The sequence below is a fragment of the Hordeum vulgare genome, chromosome 3H (assembly GCF_904849725.1).
Source record: "Hordeum vulgare subsp. vulgare chromosome 3H, MorexV3_pseudomolecules_assembly, whole genome shotgun sequence".
NCBI lineage: Eukaryota > Viridiplantae > Streptophyta > Magnoliopsida > Poales > Poaceae > Hordeum > Hordeum vulgare.
The window spans coordinates 53,263,633-53,277,068 of record NC_058520.1 but is presented as its reverse complement, the minus strand read 5'-3'; positions in this window follow the sequence as shown (position 1 = coordinate 53,277,068).

The following is a 13,436-nucleotide window of genomic DNA, read 5'->3' as shown; positions in this document are numbered from 1 at the left end:
AATTCTCTTTAGATTCGTGAAATCAGTTTTTCCTCAGAAATTTCCTCAGCAGTGCACACCCATGTCCAGAACACTTCATGAATTTCACTAAGTCACTAAAATTCTTCACGAGATTCCTCAATTGTGTAAATTTTCGAATCTACACAACTCTGAAACCCAAGATCAGAATGCTTAGTCAAATTCCTCAACTAACTGGTCAAATTCCTCAACTTAAGTAATTCTTCAATTACCTCAAATCTGAGAGCGCATATGACCTCTCCAAATTCTTCGCACCTATACTCTGTTCACACGTACAAAATGTTAGCTGATGAATAACTAGGTTCTCATCAACTTAACTCATTTGCAGCATTTCTAGAAAAAACCTTACCTGTGTCTTCAGAATCATAAAGAGTTCAAATTCCTCACCAAAAACCTCAGCTGAAGAAAATGGAAGAAGACCGGAAACAGAAAGGTGGCAAGAAGCTGGAACAGAATACTTCCTTTGAGATCCTTGAAGAAATCTATGCTGATTATTGTACACCTGATGAGGAAATTCATGGTAAAGAGACCATGGTGAAGCGCAAAATAAGGCTTCAGAGGTTGAACTCAATGGGAAAAAGAGCGGAAAGAGTACACATATGTGACTCCAAAATATGCCAAGAAGTTCTCCTCAAGCCTCCCTGCAAAAGGTTGCCACATGGAGATCAACAAACAGCTCATCCATCAAGTGTAGCCACTATTGAGGATTACCCTGATGAAAAAGACAAATACTTGTCTAAATTGCAGAAAAAGGCCAAAGCTGTCGTGACGAAATTCAATGAGGACTTTGCTGCTGCAGCCACTGCTGCCACTTCTTCAGCTGCTCAGGCTTCTTCCGCTGAAATTCCTCAGAAGAAGGCTCTACTGAAGAAACCAAAAGCCTCAACAACTGCGTTAAAAGAGCAGTTTCCTCAGAAAGTTGCAACGACTACAAAATCTTCAACTGTAGCAAAGTCTTCACCCCCTCCGTAGCTCAGTAAGATTCAATTTGAACAACCCAGTTCCTCTGTACCATCTGCCACTGGCTCGGCCTCAAAATCTTCACCAAGTCTGTTGAAGACTAAGATGACTGTTGGTAGAGGTACCAGACCAAGTCCAAACAAAATCGTCAACGTTCCTTCTGCATCAGAAGGAAGTGAAGAATTTGATGATGAAACACTTCAAGCCATTATCAAAATCAAACAAGAAAGAGTTGCACAAGCCACTGGCAGTTCCATTCCTCTTGCAATGGATCCGAAGGTATTGCTAGACTTCAAAGACCTCTTGTATGAAGATCCAAACACTCTGATTGATGATTTGAAGCTTCCCCCTAGTGTAAGCCACATGGTTGCCACTTTCATCAATGAAGTCAAATGGAAGGAACGGCAAGCCAAACAAGCCAGGGCTGCTAAAGTTAAAAAGGAGAAATTTCTGAAGCAGAACCTCCTCAACCTATCGCCTAAGAAACTCGTTTCAACTCAAGCTGAACTGGAAACCCTCACGGACAAGTATACAAGTCTTCACGCTGATCGTAAGAGGGTCAAAGTGCAATTCGTCAAGGCTGCAACTTCTACAATTGATGAATACAATAGCAGAATGGCAGCTCCAAAGCGGCAAACAAACCCTCAGCCAAGCTACACTATTGAATTGCATGAGGAAGATGAAAATGAAGAACCAGCTGCTGAAGAAACTCCTCAGAATATTCCAGCTGAAGAATATGCCACGCCTGACTTTGATAAAATAGCGCCTGATGAAATTGCTCCTTCACGTAAATCCTCAAAGGTAAATAAAGTAACTCCGTCTGCAGCAAACGTGAAGAAAACCAAAGCGGCTGAAAAAGAAGCTAAAAAGAGAAAAGCTTCAATGGCTTCAGAATCCTTAGAAGCAAAACGTCTGAAGATTATGCCTTCAAAATCTTCATCGGCCCCGGTGGATGCTACTCCTTCAAATGTAGCACCATCGTATATGATGGTTCCATTCGGTGAGGAATACATCATTCCCGGAGAGGATGAAGAAATGGAAGACACTCGCTCTCGTGCATCCACACCGATGGATGAGGAAATTTAAATTCATGATATTCCTCAAACCGCCACACCTCCAATGACAATTGAAGAAAAGGAGGGTGATAAAGAAATTGGATGCAGCACACCTGTGATCCATGATGAGTTTTGGGAACAAGCTCACCCTAACTCACCAAGAACAACCCAAATTCCTCAAACTCCGGCTGACACTGAAATTCTGACTGGCTCTAATGAAAAGAGCATACATGAGGAATCAGCACAAGACCGCGAATCAGCTGCATCAGCTGAAGAAAATGCAGCATCAAAAACTGCAACTGCTTCCTCAAGTCAGCAAATTCCTCAAGCTAAAGAAAATCCTCAAGCTAAAGAAAATGCTCAAGATGAATAAAATGCTTCTGCCCCAAATGCTGAAACTGACCTTGTTGTAGTGAATCCTGAAACTGCCATTGTGGTGGTGGCCACAACTCCTCAAGATGCACAGCAGCATAATCTTCAGCCGAAGCCTAATCAACCCTTCCCCAAGAGGCCGAAGTTTTAGAAGGAAGCATTCTTTTATGAACGACATTACTTCACAGGTGCAAACCCCTATGATAAGCTTCGCATAAGGCACAGAAAATTGTGGACCAGAAATCAACTCAACTATTATGCCTCTGTGCTTTGTGGAAGAAAGAAGATATTTCTTCACATCCATATTCCTCATTGTGACATGGAGGAAATACCTTGCTTCACCCCAGTCCTCAATGTTCTTCACGAAGCTGGGCTACTGCCATTCTGCACAGATATCAGAGATTGGAACACGTACATAATTCTTCAATTTTATGCCACAGTGCATATCTCAGACGACCCAAAAGACGTCACCACATGGGTCTTGGACTGGATGACTCAGCACACGCATTACAAAGCTCCAGCCACAAAATTGCTTCGAGCTCTCCTAATATCAATTCCCTCAGAGGATCCAGTCAAAATGTATGATGAATGAGAACTGTCGAACAAGCTCATGAAAGTCCTCATTAAGCCTTTGGCTCAAGGCCAACCTCCAAGGACTAGATTCCTCGTAAAGGATCTGAAGTATGATCCCAGAACCGTCTATCGAATCTTGTCATATTCTTTCGCTCCAATCAAAGGGCATGACAATGAAGAAGATGTTGTAGGCATCATGAAGAATATCCTATTCAACGTAATTCATGGCATTCCCATGGATCTCCATGATTTCTTCTTGAGGACTTTGGCTGACAACGCTTTGACACCATATGAGCTGAAGATTTATGCACCGTGGATTATGAGGTTCATCAGGAACAGATCGGGCATCAATTATCAAGCTGACTTTCAGAATCACCTCGGACATCTGCCGCCTATCAAAGTCACTAAGCAATCTTTTGAATGTGTTGAAGGCAAAGGCAAGTCCGTGATTGATGAAGGAAATCGACCCCTAGACGGCCAATTTCCCAAGGTTGATTCATATTCTTCATATGATGATACTGCTACTCAAGAACCTCCAAGCCCAACTGCCCCTCAGGTGATGACTAACAGAGAGCTTCTCCTCGGTCTTTACCAAAAAGTCGATCGCAATCACAAGTGGGTGAAACGCTAGTTTGGTGCCATTGTGAAAACCCTCAATGAGACTCAAAATGCGGTAAAGAAAAATCATTATTATCTTCATAAGGTTTTTGATCGCACTTGGGCCACTTTGGCTCACGTGGAGACTCCTGAGGAACTTGAGGAAATGGAATTTACTCAAGACTTTGACTGGTCGTGGCCTCCAAAGAAGAAATTCAAGCCAATTCCAGTTCCTGACTTGGAGGACAGTTCATTTTCTTCATTTCGCACTTCAGAGTCAGATGAAGAACCAGAGGACACTGCAACTGGTCCAAGAAAGAAGTATGTCCCCAAGGATGCTCACGCCTTTACATCAACAAAGAATTGAATTTCTTCAAAGGCATTAGTCATCAGTTTTGTCCCTTTTTGTCACTTGATGACAAAGGGGGGAAATCTGAGAGTTAGTCTTCAAGCGGGATACTTTATGGGCTTATAAACTTTATTAAGTTACAAACTCTTGGTTCTTCTGAAGTTTTTTATGTAATGAGTTGTAACTTAAGCCTGATGGTGTTCTAACTCTTTTGAATGTTTTTCCTCGCATGCTTATTCCTCAAAGTTTATTAATGCAGGCATGCTGAAATTCCTCAAACACCATTTTTCATCATGCATATCCAATTCCTCATACTATATGTCAAATGCATGCATGAATTGTAAGATACACAGGGAGATCTCCATGATATAAATCATCAATGTGCATCTGCTGTTCAAAGCAAATTCCTCAAAATATGCACATCTTCAGGGGTAGTTTCTGTGTATCTTAACTTCAAATTCCTCAAAACTCTGTAATTACATCCCATATTATTATCCCCGTTGAAAACTTAACCTAATTTTCATCAACCACCAAAAAGGGGGAGATTGTAATTGCATCTAGAGCCCCTTAGTGTACACAGGCTCTGTAAGTCGTGAGGAATTTGAGTTATATGATGAATATCGACCCCTAAAAACGTATGTATTCGGGTGAATACTTTGGTCCTTCCTTGAAGACTTTGATCACGAAGAAATTGCGATGAAATTGATATTCCTCATGAAGATATTGAAGATGAGGAATTCGGTTTGTCCTGAAGAAAACACTCTGAAGACTTTGAAGCGTGAAGACTTACTCTTTCTGTTTCATTTTCTTTATACTTGTCATAGGAATACCGTACTGTTAAAGGGGGTCGAGGTAAAACTACGGAATGATTTCCCTCATGATGCTCAACCCAAGCCTAAATCTACCAAAGCCTCAAAGTGAGGAATATGAGGACATGTGGACTTTCACAGTTGAAAGTTCCGACTGTTGTCGCTCCACGCGCCACCTCACTGATCTTATCCACCCAACGGTCACATTATTTAAGGGAATTCATGTCAAATCATGTCGGTATGCTCCCAGGATATAAATAGCCCCCCCCCCCCACACACACACACAACCACTTGTTGGTTGGCTGCTCCGAGAGAAACTGACACTTGTCATTTTGAGCAACCCAAATTCCTCAGAGTCTTCGAGAGAAAAAATTTAAGTGAGGAAATACCCCAAACACCAAACCAAAACCAAAACCCCAAGTGATTGAGCATCACTAAAGAAGTTGTTCCTGTGTGGAGCCGACGCTTTTTACCTTTGACTACTCTGCAGCCTCGAGACGGTTAGGCGTCATGGTCTAGAGCATCCAGCAATCAATTGTGAATCGTCGGGCGATCGAGTTTGTGAGGGTTTGGAAGTCTGCCCTGAAGACTTACCATGAGTGTTGGGTGAGGACTGTGTGTCCTTAGATAAGGAGAAGATGGTAGGGACTATTTGTCCCGGGACTGTGTGTCCTTTTGGTTTCAATACCAAGCCGCTCCGAACAAGACGTAGAACTATCACAGTAGTTGGAACTGGGTCATCAACAACTGTCTCCATCGAGCTATGGGTTCTATTTATTCAACTTTTTCATTTCCTCAATTGTATGTTGAAGAATTTCATCTGTGATGTTTGAAGAATTTATCTGAAGACTTTCTCTGAATTTCCTCAACCTCAAATTCTTCACTTGAGTTAATCTTCACCTGCTTACTCCGTACTTGCGAACTGTGCAAACCTAATCTCTTAAATTTCATCGAGTACTTTGTTGTAGTCGTTTTTGCACTCCTGATCCTATACTATGTCCGTTGCACTAAGTTCATAACTGAGGACTTTCCTCACAAGGAATTTCCTCAGTGATGAAATTCTAAAAATCTCCTATTCACCCCCCCCCTCTAGTGATATAACACACTTTCAATAATGATATCACTCAACTTGGGTCACGTGTAGGAATGACTTTGAAATCCTTAAAGGAAAAGGACATTATTATTGATAATAGGGTGGAACAAGGTTTGAGTAGAATTAGTATAATGGAGGAGGTGATTGACAAAGTAGGTTCTACTTTTACACCATCTAAAACTAATGCTAGTATTTGTCGAGACAAAAGTCCCAAGTTCATATATGTTCCTAAGAGCATTAGTACAGCTCCCACCGAAAGAAACAAAGATCTCAAAACGATTAGTGTTCACCCTAACTTCATAGATATGATAAAGGATCCTATTCTCAAGTCTTCTCTTGTTCCTACTATCCATGGTTTTATTATTAAGGAGCTTGATAACAAAGATGACAACACTTGAAACTATGCAATGTGCCTAGCTAGGGGCATAAAACAGTAGCGCGCGTTGGGAGGCAACCCAATAGTTATGTTTAACTTTTTCTTTTATTTTTGTTAGTGTGTGATAACATGATTATTGCCTCTGCAATGATGTGTTTTTAAGTAAATCCTTTGGGATGATTTGCAAGATCAGTAGAATTGATATGGTGCAAAAACAGAAACTTTGACGTCCAGTGCAGAATTTCTCTGATTTTACTAGAATGTCTTTTTAAGTTGAACGTTTTACACAATATTGGTATACATATTCCTCGGGTCTTCCTAATTTTTCATAATTTTTGGAATTACAGAAGTATAGGTTCATTACAGATTACCACAGATTGTTCTGTTTCGGTCAGATTCTGTTTTTGCATGTGTAGTTTGCTTGTTTTGATGATGCTATGGATTGTATCGAGGGGTCTAAGCCATGGAGGAGTTAATATATAGTACCATATGCTAAAATGAAATAATAATTAATTTTTAACAGCACCTGAAAGTATTTGATATGTTGCTTATACTAACGGATCTCGCGAAGTTTTGTTGAGTTTTATGTGATTGAAGTTTTCAAGTTTTGGGTATTGTCCCGATGGACAAGGCATTGAGGAGAAGAAAAATCAAAGCTTGGGGATGCCCAAGGCACCCCAAGGTAGTATTCTAGGAAGACTCAAGCGTCTAAGCTTGGGGATTTCCCGGAAGGCATCTGCTCTTTTCGTCTCAATCCATCGGTATGTTACTTGGAGTTATATTTTTATTCGTCACATGATATGAGTTTTGCTTGGAGCATCGTTTGCTTTTGTTTGCTTTTACTTTCAGTTTACCACAAACATTTTTTGTTGGTCACACCTATTTGAGAGAGAGAGAGACCACATCATCACAACTTGCTAGAATACTTTATGTGCTTCACTTATATCTTTTGAGCTTAGAAGTTTCTCTAGTACTTCACTTATATATTTTTGAACACGGTGGCGTGTACATTTTATAGAAATATTATGCTCTCGTTCTTCATTTATTTTTGTTTGAGATCTGGACAAATAGTGACGGTAATTTGCATGGGTCATAATATTAGATCAAAAATAATGAGTATCCAATGAGTGATGATAAAAACCATCATGTAGAACATATAGAGGAATTGTTGGTTAATGATATTGATGTCGTGATATGAAAAAGGTGAGAGTGCATTATCATTAATTCAGATAGGTGTCGATATTAGGAGATGTTAAACTTCTTGTTCATCTATAAAAATTAAAAAGGCATGGTGATGAAGTGTGAGCATTTCTATTCCTCGTTGAAATCCTTGTGTTGTTTTGAGTCAGAGTCGCGCGATGGTTAATTCCTACCAACCCTCTACCTCGGGGCATGTGGGTAGTACTTTGATTTATGATAAAACTAATAAAACTTTGCAATAAGTATATGAGTTCTTCATGACTAATTTTACACCATGGACATACGCTCTCTCACCTCCTCATATTTGCTAGCCTCTTCGGTACCGTGCATCGCCCGTTCTAACCTTGAGGATCGGTGCAATTTCACCGGTGCATCCAAACCCCATGACATGACATGCTCTGTTTCACATAAACATTTTTATATCCTCCTCAAAATAGCCACCATACCTACCTATCTTGGCATTTCCACATCCCTTCTGAGATATATTGCCATGCAAATGCCATCTTCACTTCACATGACTAGTCCGTTCATCATTATAATGCTTTGCATGATCATATAGAGATAACATAGTATTTGTGGCAAAGCCACCGTTCATCATGTTTTTTATACATGTCACGCTAGATCTTTGCACATCCTGGTACACTGCTAGAGGCATTCATTCAGAGTCATATCGTCCTGTCACTTTTTATGATGAGTTGTAAGTAAATAAAAGTGTGATGATCATCATTATCAGAGCATTGTCCCAGTGAGGAAATAAAACTGGGGGAGGCCAAATGATCCCACCATAAAAAAATGAATGAGAGAAAAAGAGAGAAGGGACTTTGCTGCTATCCTTTACCACACTTGTGCCTCAAAGTGGCACCTTGTTCTTCACATAGAGAGTCTCATGTTATAGCATTCATATGCTAGTGGGAATCACTTTTTCATAAACTTGGCTTGCATATTCCGATAACAGGCTTCCTCAAATGCCCGAGATCTTCATGAGCAAGCAAGTTGGATGCACACCCCACTTAGCTTCAGTGGAGCTTTCATACACTTATAGCTCTTGTGCATAGTTTGCATGGCAATCCATACTCCTCGCATCAATATCTATCGGCAGGCATCTCCATATCTCGTTGTGCGCCTAGTTGATGTGAGACTGTCTTATCCACTTTTACCCCTTTGAAACCTACAACCATATTCTGTTCCATCTTTATGTTATGTCCAATGGTTCACGCTCATGTATTGCGTGAAGAATAAAAGGTTGATGCATATTGAAAAAGTACGATCCAATTGCGTGACTTGAATATTGTGGTGCTTGACATTTGTATTAATGTGGTGAAGATGGAGCCATGCCTTGCTAATATAATAAAGATGGATGGGGGTAAAACAATCTTTGAGGATCATATACTTTGAAAGATTAATTATTTCCTACATATACCTATAAGTATTGCTATGTTAATGTTTGTTAATTCATCGTTTCTCAGTGAGCATACATGCATAAGGTTACATCATGGATAGCATGTCACATCAAAAATTATGTTTCTATCATTTACCTACTCGAGGACGAGCGGGAATTAAGCTTGGGGATGCTTGATACGTCTCCAACGTATCTATATTTTTTTATTGTTCCATGTTGATATATTATCATTCTAGAATACTTTTGGGGTATTTATTTATCATTTTATATTATTGTTTTGCACTAACCTATTGACCTTGTGCCCAGTGCTAGTTGCTATTTTCTGCGTGTTTTTCACTTTGCAGGTTTTCCATACCAAACGAGATCCAATTGCCCTAAAACTTTTTGGTGATTTTTTCTGGACCAAAATAAGACCAATGAGCATCGAAAGAAGGCTGGAGGCCTCAGGAGAGGCCCACAAGCCAATAGGGTGTGGCCTGGGGGCGTCCTGATGGATTGTGCCTCCCTCGTGGCCCTCCCGACTCCGTTCTTTGGCTTATAAATTCTCATCTACCCTAAAAACACTAGAGGGAGTCCTAAAACACTTTTTACACTGTCGCAAGTCTCTGTTTCGATGGGAGGCCATCTGGAGCTCTGTTCTGGCACCCTGTCAGAGGGGGGATCAATCACGGAGGGCCTCTTCATCAATCTTCCTGCCCTCATGATGATGTGTGAGTAGTTTACCACAGACCTGCGGGTCCATAGTGAGTACCTAGATGGCAATCTCTCTCTCTCTCTCTTTGATATTCAATACAATGATCATCGCATCTTTGCTTTGATCCATATGATGTAATTCCTTTTGTGCGGTGCGTTTGTTGGGATCCAATGAATTGTGGGCTTATGTTCAGTTTATTCATGATAAATATTTGAGTCACCTCTGAATAATTATATGATTCTTATGTGCATGATTATGATAGCTTCGTAATTCTCTCCGATCTATTAAAATAGTTTGGCCAACAAGATCGATATTTATTCGGTGAGAGAAGTGTTTTGTGGTAGGTTTAGCCTGGAGAATTTCTATATCCCAGTGATAGAAGGGGACAAGATGTGTCTTTCTATTGCTCCTACTAAGGATAAAACGATGGGGTTTACCCATATTGCTTGAGTTTACTTTGTCTACATCATGTCATTGTTCTCCATGCATTACTTTGTTTTACTTAATATTCTAGATGCATGATGGATAGATGTCGATGAGTGGAGTAAAAGTAATAGGTGCACGGGGGAGTCGACCTATTTGTTTATGAACGTGATGCCTATATACACATGATCATTGTCGTGAATATCGCATAACTATCTGCTTTTCTGCCAATTGCCCAACGGTAATTTGTTTACCCAGCATATGCTATTTTTCATGAAAGATGCCATTAGGGAAAGCTATGGCCACCGGGTCCATTCACAACATATTAATAAAACCTTCATTACCTTGTTGTTATTTATTTGTTTTTATTTTATCTTACTATCTACAGTTATCTACACACCTCACTTGCTTGCAAATAACAAGACAAGAGGATTGACAACCCTCTTGCTCGCGTTGGTTTCAAGTTGTTTGTTCTTTTGTGTGCAGCCGCTGAAGACGGTTGTGGTTGATATCCATGTTGGTTCGATAAACCTTGGTTTCATAACTGAGGGAAATACTTACCCACTTTGTGTTGCGATAACCCACGCAGATCACAAGTGTCACTGATGTGATGTGATGTTCGGATGTGATGTGATGTGATGTTAGGATGTGATGTGATGTGATGTGGTGTGAGGTGATGTTTAATTAAGGCAAAATTTGAATTTGAACTAACCTTTAAATTATAAGCAACATTTGAAATCCATTGCTTTGTGATGTGATGTTGCAATGATTTTGAATTATGACACATGTTAGATGATCAATCCGATGTATGTGTGTAGTCATGATAAATATGGCATGGTGATGAGCTCTAAAGTTAGGGTAAACAGACCATTTTTAATAGAAATCATTATGAAAACGGTTTAAAATTTCAGAAATTCAATAATAAGTTTATATCGTTCTCACATATTAGGCATATGCATGTTCAGATCCTTCCCACTTATTGTTGATGTGAATACTAGTCATGAAAAATGTGCTCCAAATGAGCTCCGAAGTTAGGCTAAACACCCCATTCCTAAGCAAAATTTTGCGACCTTTTCTAAATGAGCCAAAAATCAAAAGTTGACATATAGTGTGCAAATATGGGGTCCATGCCCAATAAGAGCATTTTAAAAAACTATGACATGCTTAGCCCTAAACCCTAGCTTGAATCTCATGCAACCTCGTTCATGATAGCTATGTTTTGTGAAGGATTTTTCATGAGAATACCCATAGACCAAGTTTCTTGTTTTTCCCAGCAACTCGGTCATAGAAAACGGTGATGGGTGCAAGTTTCATATTTTTTTGATTTTTTTGAATTAGTTCTGCTCATTTGAACTTGGAAATGGTAGCTCACCTCAAAAAATGATTTTCATAAAAATGTCCCTAAACCAGGTCTATATTTTTATGGTAACTATGTCTTATAGAACGACAAATCGGGAAGGTTTCCTTTTTTTGAATTAGTTAAGGTCATTTGAAAGTTGGTCAAACCTAAGATAACCACATTGACCGGAACAAAACCCCACAGTATCTCTCCAAACCCTAACGGCGAACTGCAGCCGTCCGATCATACCCTAGCTCCAAGCGACAGCCCTCACATATTGTCTCTAGAAGGAATTCCGAGGGTAGGTTGTGTGCAGGCTTCGCGTTGTTGGATCACATGGACGGCTCCGCATCGTTGAATCGTTGGGCGATCCGCGAGAGGTTGGTTCTGCTCGCCCACTCGTCTACCCAAAATGAAACCAAGTCCTCGTTGGGCCTGCACAAGGTTTTGACTGTCGAAGGCCCACAAAGATAAGAGAGGCCTAGAATATAGTGCATGTGTTGGTTCTGGGTTTTTTCTTTCTTGATTTGATTGCACCTACAAAGTCAACAATTAGCTTTTTGTTTCATGCAATATGGCCACCAACAAGTAAACAATTAGCTTATTTTTGTTCATTAAATATATAGGTAATATATATGGCCACCAATAATTCAAAAAAATAGCTTCTTTTCCTTCTTATTTTCAACATCAACATGGCTCATTTTTTTAGCTTTATCTCCCTTTTTTGACACCTCAACTAGTCCATTAGCCGCACGTGCCAAAACTTGGAACCAATAAAATATAAGGACCAAAATACAAATATCACACAACATGAATATAACAAGCCGAATGGACTACCCTCCATCCATTTTTATGAGGATAACCCCAAAATCAGTTTTTCCACGAATAGAAATAGCAAGCATAACACAGATAATATAAATAGTAGCAAGCATAACATGGTTCTTACATAAAACATGACATAACACGACAGGGATAAAAGGTCCACGGTACAAGCAACGACATAATATGCAAATATATAAAAAGCCCTAACACCCTAGGGCAAGACATGCTTCACGACATTGCGCCTTCTCTTCATTGCTCCTCCTCCATGTTATTCTCGCCGAGGTAGTAGGGGAGGTTATGGATGATGTTGCGGGTGAAGAAGATTCTATCGAGATCCGTGAAGATGTTGTAGGTTGTGAAAGCGATGAACTCGCACCCACACCAGAACACCTTGCCCAGCAGGTGGTACGCATCAAATCTGTTGGTGAAATTAGCGATGAGCCTTGTCGGCGGAGAGCTGGAGTTTGGACGCAATTCCTCCAGTGGGAACATCACTGGCAAGCCCGCCGGGAGGTGGGGGAAGCCCGCACGGAGGAACCACTCGGCCAAATCCCTAGCCCCCCTCCAGTGTGAGATCGTCCACACGCGGAGCATTTTCTCCACGACGACGCCTGCGGGGTACCACCTCTCCAGCACGAACGGTGGCAGCTGGAAGGTGGGGCCGTAGTGCTCCATCTTCGCCTCGCTTCGAGAGTGCTCTAGATTTGGGTGAAGAAGAGAAGGGGTCGGCACAAATAGATGTGTGGAGAATAGGTGCAGGGGTGGGTGGTTGAAATAAGGGTGGGCATCGACCGCATGTTGCTACGTTCAAACGAGATGTGTCGATCGTTATGCCCTAGAATTTAGTTGTCACGCTGAATAGATGCGGAGTGGATCGAAAAGGCTGAAACGATGTAAAGATATGAATCGATTGAGGAGACGCGTGCGAGAAGAGAACCAGCGGCAGCGATCGTCGCTGCGTCTGTGGCGGCTCACATGCAGGAAGGTTGTGTCAGTGGGGCATCATGGCGACGCGCATCAGTGCATGGAGGCAGGCTAGCTGGCTCATATCATGCATGCATAACAAGGTTTCTGTATCATGGCGGCGTGCATCAACGTATGCATGCACGCGTTTCATGGAACGACCCAATAGTCGAATGAAACCATAACCCAACGGCCCAACCAACGCCACTGTCCAACATGGCCCCACTTGGCAGGTCCACCGGGCGATACGGTCCAACGCGGCCCCACTTGTCAGCAGTTAACAATCAAATCATTGACCCGGCAGTGTCCTCCACTGTGACCATTTTTTAGGGTTTCGGATAAGGGAGTGAAAAAAGTAAGCAAAAATTAACAGCGTGGAGATGAATGAGTACAA